At 40.0% G+C, this 23,946-nt stretch overlaps 1 long non-coding RNA gene across 1 annotated transcript; it reads left to right on the top strand.

The window, feature by feature from the left end:
* Positions 1 to 8,988: 8,988 nt before the first annotated feature.
* Positions 8,989 to 19,936, top strand: LOC105486535 (uncharacterized). Its single transcript, XR_011612204.1, has 3 exons — positions 8,989 to 9,157; positions 11,427 to 11,740; positions 19,202 to 19,936. It is a non-coding gene; the product is annotated as an uncharacterized lncRNA (long non-coding RNA).
* Positions 19,937 to 23,946: the final 4,010 nt, after the last annotated feature.

A 23,946-nucleotide genomic window follows, 5' to 3' on the forward strand; every position in this document is an offset into this window, starting at 1 on the left:
TGGATGTCTCAGTCTGCTCAGGCTGCTATAGCCAAATATCTCAGACTAGATGGTTTCGACAACAGATGTTTAATTCTCACAGTTCTGGAGGCTGGAAGTCCAAGATCAAGGTTCTGTGATAGTTGGTTTCCACTGAGGGCTCACCTTCTGGCTTGTAGATGGCTGCCTTCTCACTGTGTCCTCGTGCAGATGTTGGAGGGAGAGGAGGACAAAGGGAGACAGAGAGAGAGAGAGAGAGAACCCTGGAACTCTGACGTTTCAGTTCTTACAATGACAACACCACTATCTGATCAGGGCCCTTCTCTTAGGACCCCATTTACTCTCTGTTGCCTCCTTAAAGACCCTACCTCCAAACACAGTCACATTAGGGGTTAAGGCTTCAACATATGACTTTTGAGGGGGCACAATTCAATTCATAATGTTGGTCAAATTACCCTCCAAATATAAACCTTCCAAATACTTGAAAAGAAGATGTACAAATGGCCAACAAACATACAAAAAAATGCTCAACATCACTAATGATCAGGGAAATGCAAAGCCAAACCACAGTGTGACACCACCTTACTCCTGCAAGAATGGCCATAAACAAACAAACAAACAAAAAAATAGATATTGGTGTGGATGTGGTGAACAGGGAACACTTCTACACTGCTGGTGGGAATGTAAACTAGTACAGCCACTATGGAAAGCAGTGTGGAGATTCCTTAAGGAACTAAAAATAGAGCTACTATTTGATCCAGCAATCCCACTACTGGGTATCGACCCAGAGAAAAAGAAGTCATATGAAAAGGATACTTCCACACGCACAATTTGCAGCACAATTTGCAATTGCAAAAATGTGGAACAAACCCAAGTGCCCATCAGTCAACAAGAGGATAAGGAAACTGTGGTATGTGTGTATATATAGATGTATATGATGGAATACTACTCAGCCATCAAAAGGAATGAATTAATGGCATTTGCAGCAACCTGGATGAGATTGGAGCTATTACTCTAAGTGAATGAAGTAACTCAGGAATGGAAAACCAAACATTGTATGTTCTCACTCATAAGTAGGAGCTGAGCTATGAGGATACAAAGGCATAAGAATGGCACAATGGACTTGGGGGACTCGGGGATAAAGGGTAGGAAGGGGGTGAGAGATAAAAGACTACAAATTGGGTGCAGTGTATACGGCTTGGGAGATGGGTGCACCAAAATCTCACAAATCACCACTAAAAAACTTATTCATGTACCCAAACACCACCTGTTCCTCAATAACCGATGGAAATAAAAAAAAAGAAAAAATTTTAAAAAAGAAATATTTGACCCACACCAAGTCCCAAGGCTAACTGGAGAGCCCCACTCTTTCTTTTCTCCAACTTCATTTCCATTCTTCCCAGCCCATCTCCACCACAATGCGAAGTAGTCCTAAGCAGTTTCCATTTGCCTTTCCCATTATGGACCAGAGAATCTGTGGATATGGAGGCTGACAGCAGGTATGAGCACACGGGGCATGTGGAGGTCAAAGAATCAATGCTCCTTTATGCTTAAAAACAAGTCATACCCACAAAAACCCAGTTAGTTCTTTGCTTTGTGTTTTTATAGATGTGCCCTCAAGCAGCCCAACAGTTGCCTATTTTAATTAAAATTAAGTACTTAATTACTGGAGTCATCTCTGTTAGTGTATTTTATCATTGTCTTTATAGGGCTATGTGTTTTAAATCCTACACGTTATCTGTTCTGATTAAATCCATTTCTAAATTAGAACTCTTATATATATACAAAATTAATATGTTACAAGTAGGAATGATCTACAGACAGAAGTGTGGAATAGGCTAACTGATTGCATGCCATTAATCGTTAACTCAACAAAATAAGCCCCTACATATCAGTAATAGTGATGGGCACTGGTAATGCAGAGATGGACCAAATAGACATGAGCCCTGCCCTCATGTGACTACACTGCACTGTGATAATTCTTCAGTGAGGGAAGTACGGTGCTTCAAGAACATAAGGGGATGCATCCAACTCAAACCCCAACTTCCTCATTAAGAAGAAACACAATTTAATGGGTTTATACTTGTAAATTCTGCAAATTTTATTCTAGTAACATCTTATTTTTCTTTTTTATTTAATTTTTGTTTTTTGAGACAAAGTCTCAATCTGTTGCCTAGGCTGTAGTGCAGTGGCATGATTACGGCTCACTGCAAACTTGACCTCCCGGGCTCAATCAATCCTCCCACCTCAGCCTCCTAAATAGCTGGGACTACAGGTGCATGTTACCATGCTCAGTTATTTTTGTATTTTTTTCAGAGACAGGGTTTTGCCACGTTGCCCAGACTGGTTTCGAACTCCTGGGCTCAAGCCATCTGCCCGCCTTGGCCTCCCAAAGTGCTGGGATTACAGGTATGAGTCACCGAGCCTGGCCTTTAGTAACATCTTAAATGCATCATTTTATCCTAGATGCACATGTGCACAAACAAACTATAATATTTTAAAATTCTATTAATAAATTAAGAGTTATGCTACATAACAGCAATTTACTTGGGCAATGAGCTGTGGTAAATTTCAGATTCAGTTCAGCTTCAGCACTGTATATACCTAGTAACATGGGTCCTTATTAATTATATTTAGTTGCCACTCTCTTTCCTAAATGATAATTATATACACATCCATTCATTTAGTTTTTCTAAAGTGAAATGGCAATTAGAGGGAGATAAGTCTAGTTGTACAACTGCTGGAGACACAAAACTTCTAATGCACGGCTGAGCACAAATAGAAGGTGAGCTCACATCTTGTTGACTGGAAAACTACCTCTTCTGGAGCCTGGCAATGAGACTCCTGAACTTCAGTGTCTCAACCCTGATAGTCCACACAGTCACCTTCCACTTGTCCTTGCCTTACTGAACTTCCTTCTGTCCCATGAGCACACAAAGCTTGTCCTTGCCTCAGGGACTTTGTACCGGCTCATTGTGCTGATGTCAGCTCCAGTCAAACTCCAACAGCTTTATCCCGATCTTCCTCCGCGTTTCAATGTCATCACACTATTCTGGCTTCTTTGTGGCATGTAGGACTAGCTAATATGGCATTATGTATTGACTTATCTGCACACTGAATAATCTGCTTTCTCTGATTAAAATATAAGATCCACAAAAACTAAAATGGTGTTTGGTACATGGTAGATACTTCAAATATGTATTGAATGACTGAAAGATAATAAGAATCAATGAAATGCTACAGCTGTATCCCTTTCTCGAATTCTGTCAGATGGTCCCAGTTGTGGCAGAAGTATATATTTCCATGACTGTAATTATTTGATTTTGTTTTAAAGAAGTCTTTACCCAACAGTTAGGGAATATGTATTTTTCTCAGGCACACAGAGCAATTACAAATATTTACCGCATGCTGTTTCTTAAACAAGTCTCAAATACTGAAGCATCAGGATCATTACATATATTATATTGCATATCTAAACGCAAATATGGCTCTAAAATATAATTAAAGGACAATAACAAGAAATAACCTAAGGTATGTTTAGAACATTTAAACCACACTTTAAAATTAATCAAAGAAGGTTGCATAAGGGAAATCATATAATACTTGGAAATTAATGGTAAAAAAAAATACTCTATTTAAAAATTGGAAGATATAGCTAAAACAGTATTTTAGGGGGAAAAAATGTGTAGTCTGAATTACATGCCAGAATAAAAGGCTGAGATTTCAGAAAGGAGTCAAACCAAAGAAAATAGAGGTAGTAGGGTAATAAGTAAAAGATGAAATATGCAAATGAAGATCACTATAGCCAAAATCAAATCTTTCAAAAAGATAGTAAGAGAATACTGTGGATGCCTGTCTGCCCTAAAATGGGCAACTTTCCATTATACAAACATCTCAAAACTACTATTGAACAAAATTAGGTCAAGGAAGAAGAGAAAACCCAACTAGTTTAATAATACATACTTAGGAAAAGAAATCCTTAGTTAATAATCTTTCTACAGGGAAAACACCACACCCAGGAAGTTTTCTAGTAGGTTCTATAAAATGTTAAGTAGATTATTTTAGTCTTACACAAAGTCTTCAAGACAATAGAAAATAAGAGAATACTCACTATGTCCATTTATGAGATGTAAAAATTTGAGCTTTCATATCAAAACCTTAATAAAAATTATGTAAGAGAAGCAAAATAAAAGTAAACTGCAGGCTATTTCATTCCTGAATGAGGATGCAAAAAGTTCCTTAGCGAAATATTGGGAAATTGAATCTAAGTAATATACATAAAAATACAATAGACCAGCCAGGCACGGTGGCTCAAGCCTGTAATCCCAGCACTTTGGGAGGCCGAGGCAGGCAGATCATGAGGTCAGGAGTTTGAGACCAGCCTGACCAACATGGTGAAACCCCATCTCTACTAAAAATATTAAAATTAGCCAGGCATGGTGGCGTGCACCTGTGATCCCAGGTACTCAGGAGGCAGAGGCAGGAGAATTGCTTGAACCCCGGAGGGGGAGGTTGCAGTGAGCCAAGATTGCACCACTGTACTCTAGCCTGGGCGACAGAGCGAGACTCCATCTCAAAAAAAAATAAATAAGTAACACAAAACAAAACAAAACAAAAATAGACCATGCCAAATTTGTTATATTTTGGGAATTAAAGTTGAAATAACATTAGAAATGTGTTAATAAACTTGCCATATACATAGATGTCAAAAGGAAAAATATTCATAGTAGATGCAGAAAAATTACATATAAGAGTCACAATCCACTAGTATAAAAACTGAGTACTTTAGAAATAGGAAAACCAACAATCTATAGCAAATATCATACTTAATGGTGAAAATATAGACAGTTCCTTTTACTCAGAAAGTAGACAGTGAAGCACGTATCCCTGTTCTTATTCTACATTGCTCAGGAAGATAAAGCTGGCAAAGATTGTGCCCAGAATTCCACCTGCCCATCCAGCTCCCTGGGTGCAGCTCCTGGTCACAGCTCTGAGGTCTCAGTGCCTGGGTCCCAGGCCCCAGGTCACACAGTTCCAGGGTCCCAGGGCCCTGGTCCCAGCCATAACCAGGAAGGAGGTGACTGATTGAGTCCAGGAGGGGTGTTGGACCTCCCAACTGCACCCTGTTCAAGATCTGCTCGTCCTCTAGCCTCCAGATGAGCCATGTGCCCAAGATCCAAGGACATAAGCAGCAAGGGTTTGCTGTGGACATGACAGTTGCTAACTCCTGGTAGGTCCCAGGAAGTCCAAAGCACTAATAAAGCCTCTGCCTACCCATTGGACCTGAGCTGAGCCTGAAAGACTAAAGTCCAGGATGTCCAGAACTGTCTACACTTGGTACATATTTGAAAAGGCTCCTGTAGAAGCAATCCCTCAAATCCCTTGCAAAGCTGGAGCTGTCACATGGGGGCTTTCCCAGTTTAGGAGTGTGGAGGCCACAGTCCTCCTGGACCACTGTGCCCACCTGGTGCCGAGCACCAGCAAGAGCAGCCACTGGGGACCTGACTGTCCTCCAGGGCCACTGCCCAGCTGGGAAGAAGGGGCGGTGGTCTTTATTTGATTGCCTTTTAATCATGTTTTGTATGTACAGACATGGAGTTGCTTGAATGCTGGAATCAGGTCCCATCTTGGTGTCCTGAGGCTAGTCCAGTCCAGGTGCATAGTGGATGGATTGGAGATCAAAGGATGACATTTCACCTTCATGGAAAGTTCTCTATTCAATTCTTCCACAGAAGGAAGATCAATTGATTGGAAGGAAGGGATCACCAGGGTCTCCAGAACTAAACCCAGTGTAGTTTTCAGATTTTGGTACCTGAAGAATCATGAAGCCAGTACAACAATGACTCCTCTGCATCTCATAGCCAGGGCATGAACATGTCTTCCCTGGGCAACAGCTTCCTATTTTCGCCTGTCAATGCAGTCTGTACCTGCTATCTTCTAAAAACATCCCTCCCCACTATAAAATCCTTTGGCACCAACTCACACTTAGTTTTCCTTCCTGACTGGAACATACAAGGGTTGCCCAATCTGCCCCTACTCCTTTCCCATCTCAATCCTAATTAATTAATTAATCCTAACAATCCTGAATTAATTTTAATTCAAAAATTAAACCCCGACTTTTGCTAATTGGGGCATTTGTCCATTTGCTCATGGTGAAATCTGGCCAATTCCTGCATATTTTTGAAGATTGGTGAGACGGTGTTAACACACTTGGCTTTAGAACTGGATGGGTGAGGGATATATTTGGGAACACTTTTGGCCCGAGTTTTACCATTTGGAAAATGGGAGTAAGGCTACCTACTGCCTAGAATTGTTGAATTCTTAAAATCTCTATGTACAAACACACTTGCAAGGTGTTAGGCCGGAGTGTTCACCAGCACAGTGCAGTGTCTGGCTTATAGTACAAATCCAGCACATGCTGGTATCTTTCTACTTTGACCCTCCACGCTGATGGGAGGAGTGAGGGCCGCCACCCCGACCTCCATGCCCCTCCCTCATACTCCACAGACACTGGAAAGCCCTCCCTCAACCACTGTCATCGTGCCTTCGTCTTTTCCATTTTAAGAAATCTCACACTACCACTCTTGCTGTTCTTTGAGGACAATGTCCCAGGGCTGTATATCTCCAAGGGTTGAAGCAATGTTGGCATGTACCTTGTGCATAGTAATTGTTTGTTGAATGAAATAAGGAGCAAACACATCTTCCCATTGGGTGAAGAGACCTTTTATCATGGGAAAGATTCGAGTCCTTGTGTGTCTGGCAAAATGTTATCAATACATTTTCACATAAAGAGCTTTTTATCCCTTGAAATTATAGAGTGGGTTAAAAGTTTCATAATGGTTGGTTATTTTTTTTCCCAAGATTTCCAAGTTTGGATGAGATGTTATTTTGGACAGTATTTTAAATTAAGTTCTTGAGTTGGTATAAAAATATCATGAACCTCAGATGTAGCAAAGAACGCAGCTATTGTCAAAGGGTAAGCACTTTAAAATGAAACAAGTGGTATCATCTCCAAAACTCTTGTGCTAATTCTTCCAGAGCGTGTTCTGTGGGGAGAAACACACTGCTATGGAAACCACTAAAGAGAAGCAAAAAAATTCTTTGTAACTAGGAGCTGGGGCCTTTAGCTTTGCAAATTAGTGCCAAAATACCACTTATCCATCTGCATCCCTGACAGTACAAAGATAGTAAAACATAGCACCTTATCCTGTACTTGCTCATGCAGATGGAGAAGTGTCTGAATGTGATAAAGACCGTGTCTAGGTTTCTCCTGGACACCAGGATCTGGAAGGACAACCCCACTGTGATAAGCAGAGGTAGCGAGCACTGCATGCAGGCACCTGAGATGACATTCCCAAAGGGCTTTTGCAAACCAGAAAGCACAGTGGATGCGATTTTTTTACCCTCCTGTGTGCTCTGCATCTAGGTTGTGCACCATCAAGCAGAATGCTGAAAGCAACCCTTGTGTGTCCTGCATTTTCTGTGAGGAAGCTGCACCTACATTAACTTCTCTAATCTCTACTAGCACAACCTGTGGAATAAAGCAGAGCAACATAAGCATAGTTTTTTATACATAGAAAGATGGGTCAGTTGCCAGGGTTTGCCTCCTCACTTGGAGCACACACTGGTGTCTTTGTGTTTCTTTGTGTTTTGCCTAATGCACAGGATGAATAACCAAATGGGAAACATAAAGATAGACATTTCATGGCTTGTCAGCCAAACAAATTAATATTCTTGCAAACATAGATGTAAGCATGACCAAAAATAACCATGCTAGCTGGGGCCACGTGGATTTCCCTCAAGTAAAAAGTACCAATTAAATTCTATGGAGGTTATTTTTAATTCCATAGTTTATCAAACTATTTTTTTTTTAACTTCCTCAGTCATTTCTCTCTTTCGAAATGTCCTTAAATCTAATAGGTCCAGAAGTAGGAGAGGGGGACCGAGGCATTCTCTCACTAATGAGTGGGAGGACAGGAGAGGCAATCCCTGCTATGGTTTGCATGGGGCCCCTCCAAACTTCAGGTGTGGAATTTTAATGGTCAGTGTGGTGGTATGAAGAGATGAGGCCTTTAAGACATGATGAAGCTATGAGGGCCCCTCTCTTGAGAATGGAATTGAGGCCTTTGTAGAAGAGACTACAAGCAACATTCAGCTCACCTGACCTTCTGTCATGTGAGGACACATCCTTTGTATCTTCCGGAAGATGAACTAACAAGGTGCCACCTTAAAAACGGACAGCAGCCCTCACCAGACGCCAAATCTGCTGGCGTCTTGGTCTTTGACTTCCCAGCCTCCAGAACTGTGAGAAATACATTTCTGTTCTTCACAAATTACTCAGTCCCTCTGGTATTTTGTTATTGCAGCACAAAACAGACTAAGACAGTCTCCATACCTTCTGCTCAGCCTAAAGAACCAGGTTCTTGCTCAGGTGGAATAGATCTTCTGGAGGGAAGCTGTATTTCTACTAGAAAATCAGTTGTATTTTCACCAATCACTAAGCCTCCTCCAGACATCAGGGCTGTTGTAGAAGGGCCTGGGAAATGGAAATAGGCCCTTTTCCAGAACGCCCCCACACAGGTCAGTGGGACATTTATTTCCCTCTCTGTGAGAGACCTGTTTGGTTGGGAATGAGAGGAATGCTCTCTGACTTTTATACCCACTTCCGGGGAGCAGTCAGCTCCCACATGAGAAAGACCCCCCTCTGGATGCCAGAACCTCAGGACTTTCACTACACAAACATGTACATTCTGAATCATTCCTAGCAACTCTTCATGCAAAACAAACAAGGTGAGGAAAGTACCTCTCAGATGCACAAGCCAAGAAATCTAGAAACTCACTTTCCTAACCCCAAGTCATCTGCAGAGCACGCCCACAGAAAGCACCTGGGTGTGGGGCACGCTTTTCTCTGGTGTTCACAGCTTTTAAAGACAGCATTTGGGAAAGTATGTTCTCATTCATAGCTGATGCAAAAGGTCCTTACACTTTTCTTGTAGTTTAGTCATTTTGTAATTGTAACTGATTTTTCTTTGATGTTATTTCTTTTTGAGTCATATAAAGAAAAAATAAACTTTGGTTTAAGCTTTTTTGTTAGCTTTACTTTTGTACAATAGTGCTTGTCTTACTGAACCACATAATGAAATTGGAAGCTGCCAGATGTCAATCAGCACGGCCCCAGGTACCATGTCCTTGTGTGTATCCGTGTGTATGGAATATATGTATCATGTGCTTATTGTGTGCTGGGAACTGTGTAAACTTTTTAATGCATTATGTCAAATTGTAATAATTACTCTGAATGGTATTTCGTTAACCATGTTTCAGAGATGAAGAAATTGAGGTTTACCTACAAGCAAACTTGCCCACTATCATAAACTCACGATTGGTCCAAAAGATTTAGCAATCAAATCCTTTGCTCTATCCAGGATAAGTTGCAGTTATATTTTGAGCACTTACAGAGTCCAGCGTTGGCAGATAGATACTTTTCATCATAATGCATAAGTATCCATCTATTAATACTTTAAAGTCTTTAAATTAGTTTTCTGAGACTGATGTAAAAACTTACCACCAACTGGTGGTTTAAAATAACAGAAATGTGTTCTTTCATATTCTAGAGACCGGAAGTCCAAAATCAAAGTGTCCTTTTAGTGTCTCCAAAGCAACAGACTTTCTTCCTTTGCCTCTTCCAGCTTCTGGTGACTCCAGCTGGCCTTTGGCTTATGGCCGCCTCACTCCAAGCTCTGCCTCTCTGGTCAGTGGCTTCCTACTACTGTGCCTGCCTTTCCTCTGGGTGTCTCTTATAATATACTTGTCATTGGATTTAGGATCCACTCAAATAATACAGATGATCTCATCTCGAGGTCTTTAACTTGTTTACATCTGCAAAGAGCCTGTTTTCAAGTAAGGTTGCAGGTTCCAGGGAATAGGATGTGGACATATGTTTTGGGAGGCTACCATTCTACTATGTAACACTACGTTTTTAAACGGAAATGAAGATTTAGCAAGTATTTTTATCACTTACCGTATTTTTAAATATATGTTATCTTTCTTGACATGTATATTGTGAAATAGCTATACATTACTTAATAGAGAAGGATTATTTAATTCCTGAGTTACAAGCCCTTTCTGGTTTTAATATTTTATATGTTCTACTGTTCCATTTCATTATAGATATTTATACCTTATTGTTTAATTTCATTATAGATATTAGCATATCAAATTAAGATGATCTATAATTTTTCTATAATTTATTTTTCAGATTTTAGTATAAAGGTTATGCTGTCTTCATAATTAAATAAAATAAAATTTCTTTTTCTTTCCCTACTCGCCACCATATTCTATGGAATATGTTATGAAATATCAGATTTATCTAAAACACAAATGCATGAAAAAATATAATTTTAGAACTGTCTCATTTTAGGACACTCATTAAAGTGAATTCTTTGAATTTTTGAAGGCCTTCCATGTGTATCGGCATGTTCAAATTATTTACCTGCTTGAATCAATTTTTAATCTATATTTTTCTAGAAAAATAATCAATTTCTAGCTTTTCAGAGTATTGGTAAGAGTTAAAGTTATTTTTTCAATTAGTTTCAACAACTGTCCTCTGCACTTGTTGTTAGAGACTCTTCTTCTATCTGACGTTTCATCTACTTTTATTGTTCAGTGTTCCTGTCTAAATATATGGATGTTGTATTAGAGTTTCCATTGGATTCATTGCTCTGTCTTTTATTCTTATTGACATTTCCTAAGTGCCTTCTTGTCAAAATACTATATTTTAATGCAATTATTATATTTAGAATTAGTAAATAAACAGAAGAAGACCTTTCCCTATCATCTTACCTCATTTTTTTCCAGTAAATTTTACTGTAAAAATATAAGACCCTTTAAATTAAAATTTTTAACAAACAAAATCTCTATTTTCTTTCTTTGAACTTGGAGCCCTGGCCCAGCCCATCCTACAGACATGGTGGTGCCATTTACTTCAGCCTTTTACTTTGTCACCCCCTTAATTCTATCAGAGGTATCGCTAACATCTCCAGTTAATAATTTCCACTAACAACGCAGAACTCGATTAGCATAATAAGCATTTCCCATCTGCACTGAGCAGTCTTCCCTGCACTTCATCAGTCTGGAAACTAACTACTGTGTAGAGAAATCACGGGGAATAATTAGAATTAGCACACATGAGCCACTCAACACAAAGCTCTTGCCATCCACTGGGTATAATCAGTAGGTTATGCAAACGTGGTTATTGTCATTTCCACACAAACTAGAACATATGCATGGAAGAAGATGACTTTGGAGCTTGATAAGAGGTTCTGTGGAGACTTGTCCAGGAGATGTCAAGCAAGGCAATGGCCTCCTGAGGGAGGAGCACACACCGCAGTCAGCCTTGGGGGCCACCGGCCCAGTCGGGGCCTCTGCTCAAGAAATTTTCCCTCTTACAGCTTCGGGACCCTCATCTGGAAAGAAAAGGAGTGACTGAAAATGAGTGAAGGCGCTCCCCAGTGGCTGTTCCCAACAGCATCCAATGTGTAGACCCCTACATGCAGAGAGACCCCGATGCCTTCTCAGTTCCACGTGCTGTCGATGCCTCAGATCATCCTGGATGCTGTCCTTGTTGACAACCCAAAGATACGGACCTGCTGAATTCTTGACCTCCATAGTGTCAATGGTCTTCACCTCATCTGCATATTTGTCATCTTCTCCCTGGTCATCCCTCAGACCTTTGCACCATCCCAAAGTACACCACCTTCTCAATGTGAGTTATGCCTTGTTTACTTTTTACTTCTGATTTGATTCCTAATTAAGTTTTTATTTTATTTTGTGCATACTATGAATATAAAAGAATATAAAGAAAGTGTACATGAATATAAAAAATATAAGCATGTCACCCAGCATAATGAAAGCACCTTTACCCACGCTTTGGAGGCCACCTGTGATCATTCTCAATGCAAAACCTCAACCTCAGTACCAAAGATAAGCATCACTTTGAATATTTTACAATTATTCTCCTGCATTCATTCTTGTCTTATTATTTCCCTAAATAATTTAGTGTTATGTGTTAGAATTTTATATGAATGGTTATCATACTCTATGGATGTCTTCTTCTGTGTCTTGTATTTACATACAATGCGGTGTTTGTGATTTGGCCATGATAATGTTATCAATACAAGTAATTCATTTTTACAGCTGTGTTTTTCATTCTGTGGACACATTGTATGAGTATATAACGATGTATTTCTTTGTTGTCCTGTCATTGAACCTTTGCACTGTTTACAATTTTTGGCTATTAGAAATAACGCTGCCATGAACATTCTTGCTCATGCACCCTGGTATGCACTGGGGATATGTCAGGAAGCAAAGTTGCCAGGCTATAGCAGATGTGCATCTTCAAATTTGCAAGACAATGCCAAACTGTTTCTCCACACTCTTGTAGGTATTTTGTACCTTTCCCAGCATTGTTTAAGAATCCTCATTGCAGTCAGGCGCAGTGGCTCACCCCTGTAATCCCAGCATTTTGGGAGGCTGAGGTGGGTGGATTACTTGAGGTCCGGAGTCCATGACTAGCCTGTCCAACATGGAGAAACCCTGTTTCCACTAAAAATATAAAAATTAGCCGGGTGTGATGGTGGGTGCCTGCAATCCCAGCTACTCAAGAGGCTGAGGCAGGAGAATCACTTGAAGGCAGGAGGCAGAGGTTGTAGTGAGCCGAGATTGCGCCATCACACTCCAGCCTGGGCGACAGAGTGAGACTCTGTCAAAAACAAACAAACAAACAAAAAAGTATCCTCATTGCTCCACATACTCCCCAATACTTGGTTTTATTATTTTTTAATTTGTCTTGTTAAATGGTGATATCTCATTGTTGTTTTACTTTGCATTTTCTTGATTACTCGTAAGAGTGGGCATATTTTCATGCTTTTATTGCCTATTTGTTTTTTCTGTTCTGTGAAATGCCATTTGTGTCTTTTGCTCATTTATCTGTGGGTGGTCTTTTTCTCCTGTATTGCCTTTGCATGTTTATTCAGTTCTCTTCTGCCATTTAAGTATTAGTGTTCTTAATGCTCAGTCTTGGGCTCTCTTTTCTTCTTAAGCTTCTTTCTTCTCATATAATCCCATCTACTCTCAGTTACCATCTAGTCATACCATATGTATGCAAATTACTTCTGATTTTATATTTCTAGACAAGATCTAATTTCTAGCTTCACATCTTAAATCCAACTATTTCTCAGTATGCTCACTTGGATGTTTCAAAGGCGTCACAATTTTAACTTCAAAACCAAAATTATTATTTTCCTCCAAATCTGTTATTTTTAGTGTTCTCAATCTCTTAAGTGTTACACAAGGCAGAAACCTGGAGGGCATTTTGACTTTCCTCTCTCTCCCATACATAATTTCTCAGAAAGGTCTATCAAGTTTACCTCCGACACACTTCTCAAGTCCATGTTTCTTTCTATGCCCTCTACAAAACCCTAGTCTAAGCTATGTCATCTTTCAGCTACGGCTGCAGTTTTTTACTAGCCTCCCTGAATGTATGCTGTATGTGTCCATTTAGTTCTCCACACTAGAGCAAGTGAGGTATCTATTTTAACTGCACAGTTGATGATATGGGAAACATCAACAGCTTCCCATCTCTTAGAATAAAGTCTAGCATTGCTAACATGTGACCGAGAACACTGTCCATTTCCTGGCCTCTGCCTGCATCACATCCTGTGATTTCTCTTGCTCCTTGTGCTCAGCTGCACCAGATTGGTTTCCATTCCTTGAAAATCTGTGTTGTTTTCTGCCCTCATTATTGGACAGACTGCTCTCCATTCTTGGAATGATACCTACATGGTTCCATTGTGCTTTACTTAGTTATCACCTAAGAATCTTAGCCCAAGCACAACTTCCTCTGAATGTCATTCCCTGATAAGCCTGTCTGTTTTATAAGCTCACCAAGAATTGCAGTCATTTTGTTTGGACGTCTTATGCATCCGGAAATATGAACATCTACCCTCCCCAGGGGTTCCCTGGGGGTGGGGAAGGCGTTTGTTTTGGTCCCCGTTAAACTTAAACCCAATGCAGTGCCTGGCTCATTATAAGCACTTAAGAAATATTTATTAAATTAATAACTTATGCTCTCATATCGTCTGGTTTTTAAAAGATTTATCGGGTTTTATTTTTTGTTGTTACCTGGTATCACTGGTCTGTAATAAAGCCCAACTCTGCACATGTACGTTGTAAAATGCTCGAAATAAGATCACAGGGCGCCCGGGGAGGTGGGAGGGAGTTGGTAGGCATTTTGGTGTGATTTCTAAAATAGGAAAAGACATGGTAAAATGAAACTTAGAGGCGACTAGGCTACTCATCAAGTCACTGACGCAGGAACTTGGAAGGGCATCCACCGCATGGAGCATCGAAGTGTTCAAGGTGAAATAGGTCAATCCTTGGGCTGCTTCTTGGTTTTTGGTTTGTTTTTGTTTTTGTTTTTATATAACCAACTTATTCTCAAAATTCTCTTATACATGATTCTGTTTCATTTCATTTTGTTTTCATTCTCTTTTACAATTATGGAGATGATTTGGAAAGAAAAAGTAAGAAGAGATATCCTTTTCCAATTCAGAGTCTTACATGAGACATCTAATAACATTACTGTCCTGTGAATTCTAAGCAAATTAGAAATAAAATAAGATGATGAAATTTGGGATGGCAGAGAGTCAAAAACTGAGATCCACTCTGGGTCAGAAGAAATACCTGTAGAATTTCAAGATGTATCAAAGGGAAATCATAATAAGATGCACATAAACAAGACAAAAAAATACCAGGTATTGCAATTATGCTAACCTAATTAGGATGAATAGTTAAGACAAAATATTTAACTGTTAAATGGGTTTGTAAATCATAAATATAAATATTGTGCCTAACAAAGGGAATGGTGTGAAAACAATATAACAAAACTTAAGTGGGTTGCCATATTCAATAATTTCCTCAATCATAAATACAGATTGTAAAGAAGAAGAAGATATTCTTTGAAAGACTTCAACTCATTTGCAGTAAGAAGACTTTGCAAAATTGCATCTAAAAGACTCTACTAGATTATAATTGGTCAAGCTGGTGCTTTACAACCAATCAGAAGTGATAGGCTTCATAAAGTTCTGTAATTTCAGATATTTCAGAGGAGACTATGATTTCCAGCACACATACATGCACCTTTTCAAGGACACATACTGGCTGTGTTACCAGAAGGAGTGTGGAATAATGAAAAATAATATTCTCTGCCATGTTACTCCTAAAAGATCCTCTGCAACCCCAGGCAATATATGCCCAGTGCGTCTCCTCAGCACAATGTGAAATTGGCTTTTATTACTAAAGGGCATGGTTCAAGTAGAACACATAGGACATCCCCCGGGTCAGGGCAATTAAATTGTCCTAGTCAGGAGAAATGAGTTTCTCCTGGATGATGGATCCAAATTTTAGTTCCAGTTTCCCCAGGTGCCCCCTCTTCCTAGTGATCTCCCTGGAGAATGCATTCTTATTAAATTTCTTGCGTGCAAGTTCTCATACCAAGGTCGGCTTCTAAGGAAACTGCTTTACAAAAATGACCTGAAAGTCTTATCCATCATACCAATTAGTATTTGTTTTAGGTCAAAGAAATGTATCTCTAATTGTGGAATTGGGTCTATTCACAGAGGTAAAAGAAGGGGTTCCCAAAGGTCCAGAAAACCATCTGACATAACGATTACCACATACAGGTAAAAAGTTTGTCCCACGGGGGCACAGGATGGAAACATGGACTCTGAAGAATAACAAAAGAATAAATAAATAATAGCTAGTCCCATAGTCCAAATGTCAAATGTTAATAAAATATCACTCAGCACAAGCTGGGCTTCAGTGTGCGGCTGGTACTGTGCTGGTAAAACCTCCCGTGCAGAGTCACCCTGCCAAAGAGGCAACGTGGACATGCTGCATTTGAGCAAAGGGTGCTTTGGACAGACTCAGGTCCCATCAACGCCATCACAGTGAACCCTGATGGGATCATATGACAGAAACGAAGGAGACTGTTAGAAGAACAAAAGAATGCTTCTCCAATAAGGGATATACTATGTGTGTGGCTGAAATCCCAGAGGTTGAAGAATAAACCTGCCTGCCCATCTCACATAGACCTGAGAATGAGAATGAAAATAATGGCCTGAAAGGGTTGAAGTGAAAGATCCCCCATAACAAATGTGGGAGCAAAAGGAAAATGGCCCATGTTAAGCAAAACTCCGTGGTGCAAGTCATTTCTGTGCAGGAAGCGAGCCCCTGGGTTACAAGCGACAAACAGAGCCTTGATCTCCTGTTGGAGAATGGAGAAATGACCAAAGATCAGGAGCCAGCGCTATGCAGGATGCAAGACATGGATGTTGTCTGCTGTGAATACTGGTAGAAAGCAGAGCTGATGTCCTCTGTCAGAGACTGGAGCTGATACAGCGTGGGAATATCAGAGATGTTAGAATCAATGAGTGCACTGAATAAGAAGTGTGGAGGCTTTAGACAATTGGCAAAGAAAATTCCTCAATAAACATTTGTCCAACCGTAGTGCTTTTCTTAAATTAAGGTAAAAAAGGAACTTTTGATGGCACTCAAGGGGGAAATTGTTTTTACGGGTGTGGTTTTCCAGCCCATCACCCTTACTCCCCACACATAGGAAATAGAAGCATGATTTCCTAGTTAACCATTTGATGAAGGATTCATTTTCTCAGTTGACTTAAGCTCATAAGTCTTCATCTATGTATGTCAAGTCTGGGCTGACCAGCACTTCGTTTTGTTGAAATGAGAAGATATACATTTTCTTTATATCTTCCCCCCAGGGCAACTGACTGAATGTTTGTGTCCCTCAAAATTCATGTGTTGAAGTCCTAACCTCAGTGTGATGGTATTAGGAGGTGGGGCCTTTGGGAGGTAATTAGGTCATGAGGGTATAGCCCTTATGAAAGGGATTAGTGCCCCTGTAAAGGGACGCCAGAGAGCTCCTTTGCCCTCTTTTGGCCATGTGAGGGCACAGTGAGTAGTTGGCAGTCTGTGACTCAAAAGAGAGTCTTCATTAGAACCCCACTATGCTGGCACCCTGATCTTGGACATCTCAGCCTCCAGAGCTCTGAAGAATAAATTTCCATTGTTTATAAGATGCCCAGTCTATGGTATTTTTTTATAGTAGCCTGAACTCTGACAATAGATAATATTAACTCTCCACTATGGTCTGTAGCTGAAAACAGCCATGTGGGTCTAGGTTACTGTTTCTCCAATATTGCCTGAAGACCATCTGCATCAGCTACCTGCATAGCTGGAATGGGAGACGTTTGACTCCCTTCCCAGGCATAATGAAGCAGAATCCACCTACGCGGGCTCAGAGCTCTCCATTGTTAATCAGAACAGAACTCCCAGTTGATTTCATGGATTAGGTTTTGGGAATTTCATGTCTATCTGAGAAATATTATTACATATACCTGGAAATTGGCATTTAGCTTGCAAACCGCTATAACGGTAACATATGAATATGACATCTGTTTATATTTTCCACATTTTGTGGATAGGATCTGTTAACTTCTAACTTCCCCCAGAAGGGCACCAAAACAACCCACTGATTTAGTAAAGCTGAGTTTACTGCTTGCTGTAGCAAGGAATCCACTAAACCATTATGACAGCGTCTTAATAGCATCTGAGGGGAGTTCTAGGGTTTTGGTGAGAGTTGAGTTTCTGTTTTAAGATAAGTCTTTTCATGCTATTAGGAATGGGCTAACTGGGCTTATGTAAAGTACATGCATTATAGTTTGGGACTGGTGGGTGCAGCAAAAGGAGACTTTGAAGAAAGTCTCCAGGAATAGGCCATTGTTTGGTGAGAAAAGAGTTATTTACTGAGACTAGTTAAGCAATCTATTGCCTGAGATGGGGATAAGGACTCAGTTGACAAGTCTATTCTCCAGATAAATAGATTTTTGAGAAGATTCAGATACCACAGAGTTATTTGTAAGTTTATCATCTCGGCAAAGTTTTCCTAGAATAGAAAAATTACATTAACACAGACTGCCAAAGGCTAAAGTCTCGCTAATGTGGACAGTGAGCTGTGTAGTTGCAGATGCTTTAAGTTCTTCAAATTGGGAGTCTGAGTTTCCTGTGTCTTATTGACTCTGTGGAATGTTCTGTTGGCTCTTTGTCAGCGTCAGTGGAGGACGACCCAGACTGCAATTTCAGGAAGGAAATCAGACCTGAACCTGGCACTCAGAGATGCTCTTCCAACTGGGGTTAAGCAAAAATACATAGAAGACAGGATATGCTTCATTGCATCTCACAGGTCTAATGTCTGTGGTAATAGGATAAAGGAAATTGAAATGTTTGGTCTCTGATTTCTCTGTGGGAAAGGCTGGAGAATATTTCATTTTTGAGATGTGCTACTGGTCAAGGATTTGCTTTGTCATATCACTAGTGTGGTTGCAAATTTCAGGGCTGATATATTTTTTAAGCAACATCATCACCCACACCTGGTACACTTTATTTATCACTGCCTGTGAACTTGGATGGACAAGAGCGATCTTAGTTTATTTTTTGTTGCTATAAAAAAATACCTGAGGCTGTGTAATTTAGTTTAGAAAAGGGTTTATTTAGCTCATGGTTCTGCAGGCTGTGCGAGAAGAATGGCAGCAGCCTGTACTCGGCTTCTGGTGTGGCCATTCGTGCTGCACTGACACACGACAGAAAAGTTCAAAGGGGAAGTGGGAGCATGCAAGTGCGAAGATAGACAGCACCTGATAGGCTTCCTGCCTTTATAACAACGCACTATCCAGGAATTAATTTGTTTCTCAAGAACCAATCCAGCCTTAGAAGAGCCAGAACTCACTTACTACCCTGAGCCGACACCTCCCACCACACTGGGGATCAAATTTCAACATGAGATTTGGTGGGGACAAACAAACTCTATCCAAACCACAGTGGTAGCTAAGCATATTATCGAGAAGGGAAATAAACCAAGGTAACTAATCAGCTAACTTCAGAGTGGGCTTGATGGGTAAACTTAAGTAATATTTGGTCCTCACTTAGTTCATAACTATAGGTCATAACATCAAATAACCACTAATTCACAAAGGCGTGACCTGTACTCCCCATGTCTGAACTTTGAATGGCAATTACAAAGAAAAAAAACCAGAGTGTTCTTGGAGAATGTGTCTATGCAGATGGCGATATGATTTTTTTTATGTTCCAGAGACCTTCTGACCTACATGAGGATAGCAGCACTTTGATGAATCCTGGATGTGGCAGCGGAGATAAACAGGATGGCAAAAAACAAAAATGCTGGAAGGTGTTTGCAGGAACAGTGCTACCTCAAGTGTTCATGTTATGGCGCACATAGAAAATAGTGGTATTTATAAAATATACTGGTCAGGTTCAGGAATTTCTGCCCTGAGAACAGAGGAGAATCAATAGCTCAACAAACCTATGCTCATTCAAGAACTCAGGTTGGAAAGCTCTGATCTAGAAAGAAAAAGAAGCTTCTCTCTGGATCTGCATCCACATTTCGTCATCAGAGAACGGGAGAGGAGATAGAGTCTCAGGGTCAGGAACATTCGCGGAGCCCCATTTTTAGGTGGAAAATAGTAACTTGGTTGCTTTAAAAAGGACATAATTGGAAGAAAGGTTCTGCTTCCGGTTGACTGTGTTACTTTTTTTTTTTTTTAAAGTTGGCCTTTCTCTATCATTGGAGAGGTGAGAAGGAAATTCCACTGCTGTAGTGGGCTTAGGGAAGAGGGAAAAATACTGCCTTGAGCTTATTCCACTGCTGAATAAAAGAAGAAACCCCTTTGTGACCATTGAGATTTCATTTGGTTTGGGGGATTAAGGCCTCAGCTTGTCATCTAAGTTGCCATTGTTTGGTGCAATATCAGATGCACAGCTGGATAGTTTGGGAAAACTGAGGCAACAGCTCCACGTCCTCACCTTCTCACCGAACACTGGCTTTTACAAGCACTCATTGCTGCTTGGGCTGGGAGGGGTGGGATTGGTGCAGAAGCAGTGCTGATGCCTACATATCCGAAGCTTGACCGAGGGAGGAGACGTCATGCAATTACCAATAAGCTTCTTCAAACCGAGAGCCTGTGGGATGCCACCATCACTGACAATGGCTCCTTGGGTTCTCATTGCTTGGAGAAGATAATTACAGCTCATTGTGCCCATTGAGCAGACACATTTGTGGGCATACAAGAAACAGCAGATAGTAATCCTTGGACTTGATTATACATACATTCTTTTTTTCTTTTTAATTACAGTAGTCTTCTGTGACACAAGTGGCACTTCTGTTACTCTCCTGAAGGAGGACCCTCTGAATCACCCTCGAGGACAGGCACTTGCTCTGCACAGAGTTCCCTGTTTGGAGAGCCGTCTGTGCATCCAGCTTCCCACTTTCCCCAGGCACCAAACAATGGGGTTCTGTCTAAGGCTTGTTGAATTTGTCAAACCAGGACAGTAAGGAATTGAATTCTATGACAGCAAGTGTTTTTAGAAACAAAAATGAAGGTCAAACTTGGGTGTTCTAATTCATTTTCTTCAAAGCAACTAGACATGGTAACAAAGATCTCTCTTTTTCTCCTAGACACACACAGAGACCACACTTAGTGAGAAGCAACATTAAAATTGCTAGAGAGTCTTACACAAATTTCTATAAAAGCAGGCTTTGAAGCTTCAAGTCATTGCACTGTCCTCAGTCCATAATATTTCATTCCCTTTTTCTTTACATACGATTTCAATAAGTAAATTTAGTATATATCCACACACACATATTTATATATTTTAATTCACACAACAATCCTGTGAGCTGGGTGTAATGATTAATTTTATGTGTCCACTTCACTGGGCCACAGACTGCCCAGACATTTGGGTAAGCATTATTCTGGGTGTGTCTGTGAGGGTGTTTTGGGGTGAGATTGACATGTGAATTGGCAGACTGGATAGAGAAGGTTGTCCTCCCTACGGTGGGTGGGCTTCATCAGTCAACTGAAGACCTGAATGAATATCGGAGTAAGAAGGAATTCCCCTGCCTACGTGGCTGATTGGGATGTTGTTTTTTTCCTTCTTTCAGATTCTAATTGAAAAAATGGCTCTCCTTGGATCTCAAATCTGCCAGCTTTTGGACTAGAACTCACAACATCAGAAGGCTCTCCTGGTTCTTAGGCCTTTGGATCCTAATGGGAATGACACCATCGGACTCTCCTGAGCCTCCAGTTTGCCAACTGCACTAGCCAATTACATATGTATATATATATGTAATTGGCTACTTGGGTTTTCACACACACATATGTGTGTGTGTGTGTCTGTGTGCGTGTGTGTGTTTCTCTGGAGAACACTGACTAATACAGTGGTATTATTCTTCCCATTCTAAAGGGCTCAAAAAGGCTTTATGGCACCCTAAAGTCATATAGCTAGAAAGCTACATCTAGTATTCAAATTCAGTGCTTTTCCCTTTTCACTTCAGCTGCCATGATATGAAAGCCCCAGCCCCTCTACTGTAAAGTGTCCAGACCATGTGAGTCTCTGCAAACCTGGTACAAATGCAGGGTTCCCTGAAGGCAGATGTCTACAATCCAACAACTCCCCTCTCCCCAGGCATCTCCTTTAGAAACGCATACCCCTACTCATCAAGAATGATTGATTTGCCTTCTCAGTATCTGCATTTTCCCTGAGCATGTGTCCAGCTCTTACTCATAAATCCTCAAACACCACCTCTAAACATAAGAGAGGGGCCCCACTTCCTCACCCCAGAGGAATCCCAAGGCCTGACTGGGGACCAACATGCTTACTAACCTCATGCACAGTTACCACATGATTCATGATCCAGAACAAGAGCCTTTGGAGAAGAGAGTGGAGAGGTGCTATAAATCCCAACACTAGGACAGCAGATATAAATGGTGACTCTCCTGGGTAGACTGGGAAGTATGGTCAACCTATTTATATACCTAACGCCTATTGAACATCATTTTAGCAAATGCCATGGCTTTACCATCCCTGAAATAGAGGATCAGCATGTTCTGATAATTGACCCTCACATTTTCTCCTTTTCTACCTAAAAAATAATGTACCAAACTTCAGGTGGTGTTGCTCTAAGGACCTAAGACATTTTTAACAATCCAGTCAAAATTCATGTGTGTGACATACACACACACTTGTTTCTTTCTATCTCCTTTAAGTTCAAGGAAAGTGCTGTATCTAAGGCAGTTGCTTTGGACTGTTAGAAAATCATCAATTAAAGATAAATGGTCAGGAAAGAAATTTCAGGGCTTGCCCATTCAGGAAAACATGTATAATTTGGTGAACCTAAAACTTCTTGTGGAGTTGTAAGTCTTCCTCATGCTCCCCAGACACCTGGTCAAGGCTTCTGGTGTCCTGTGTCTGAGAGAGGGTGGAAAAGATTTTTTCCCATTTGTTATCCTGCCTTTGAATGTGAGAATAAACAGGGCTAAAATCAAACATCAATAATTTATTCAAAAGGTTCAAATTTCAAAAAGAGGATTGACTTATTAGAACCAGTTTTGGCAGTAAGAGTGAAACTTGTTGCTGGATTTTTTTTTTTTTACATTGTACAAAGAAAATAAATGAATATAATTCAGTTTCTCACTTCCAAACATGTTTACACAAAAGTCACGTTGTAATGTTTTTCCATAGTATTTAAAAAAGCACTGTAATAGCACATTAATAGAAAATAGGTCAATGGTCATGACAGATTCCAGAATACTCCACAGGTTTTACATAGATGATAATCTATATGGAAAGTAGAAGGTATTCTAGAAATGAGGTTTTAAAAAAGTAATTATTAATTCAGAAAAAAGTCTTGAGCTATATTTCTACATTGTACCATTCACAAAAAGTTGTTTGTAAGAAATCAAATAAGTAAATCAGTAATCAAATAAGTTAGTAAGAAATCAAATAAGTAAATTAGAATGTAGAAACATCCAACAAATATAAAAATAGACAAATATTAAAAACATGTTTATTATGTTAGTTTAAAAAAGGGATTCATAATTGAAACAATAAGGTATTTTCTAAAGAGTAACAATTCCTTTGTCTACATTAAAAGATAGAATTTTTATATGGCTAAAGATGTCACAAAATATTTAAGTACAAGGGAGAGAGCAGGAAGAGAAAATAAAAAGAAATATTGATTATTAATAAAAAATACATAAAAGACTCAACAGAAAAAAAAGTGGGCAAAAGAAATGAATAGGCAATTGTCCAAAAAAAAAAGAAGAAAAGAAAAAAGACATACAAATGGTTACCAAATATATGGAAAAAAAACCCATCTGAGAAGTAAACAGAAAATTTACTTATAAGTCTAATCTAAAAAGCAATTTTAGATCTATAGAATTGATAATTTGAAAGGGCTGGTGATGTTTAATGTTGACTAGGATGAAAAAACTACTGTTACTCTCACACGATACTGGTGGAAATGTAAACTGGTCTTCAGAGAACTTTCAGGTAGATTGCATTAACATTTTCAGGCAAAAATACCCTAGCAGAAGGCTATCTTTGCAGTATTTGTTGAGTGAAGAGTTGTAAGCAACCTAAATATTGGCCTTAGGTAGAATAGGCTAACTGCTATAATAAATAAAACCGAATGGTAATGACTCAACAGACAGTTCACTTATTGCTTAGTGACTGTCCTGATAAATGTTTCGTCAATGGACTGAACTCCAGCTTTTTTTGTTTGGCTCCTTTTATTTTAGGGCTCAGCCAACCTGTGGAGTTTTCTGAGTCTATATCTGGCTGGGGGAGAGGACAGACCATGGAACAAAAGCCCAAGGGGGTGTAAAGGGGCCAGGCCCAGAAGTAGCATCTACAAGGTCTCCTCACACTCCTCTGGCTAGAATTCAGTCACCTCCATCCAACTGCAAACATGCTGGGCAATGTGCCCATGGCCAAGGGAAGTAACATTTGGTGAACTCTAAGCTGCCTGTGCCTCAG

The sequence above is a fragment of the Macaca nemestrina genome, chromosome 13 (genome assembly GCF_043159975.1).
Source record: "Macaca nemestrina isolate mMacNem1 chromosome 13, mMacNem.hap1, whole genome shotgun sequence".
NCBI lineage: Eukaryota > Metazoa > Chordata > Mammalia > Primates > Cercopithecidae > Macaca > Macaca nemestrina.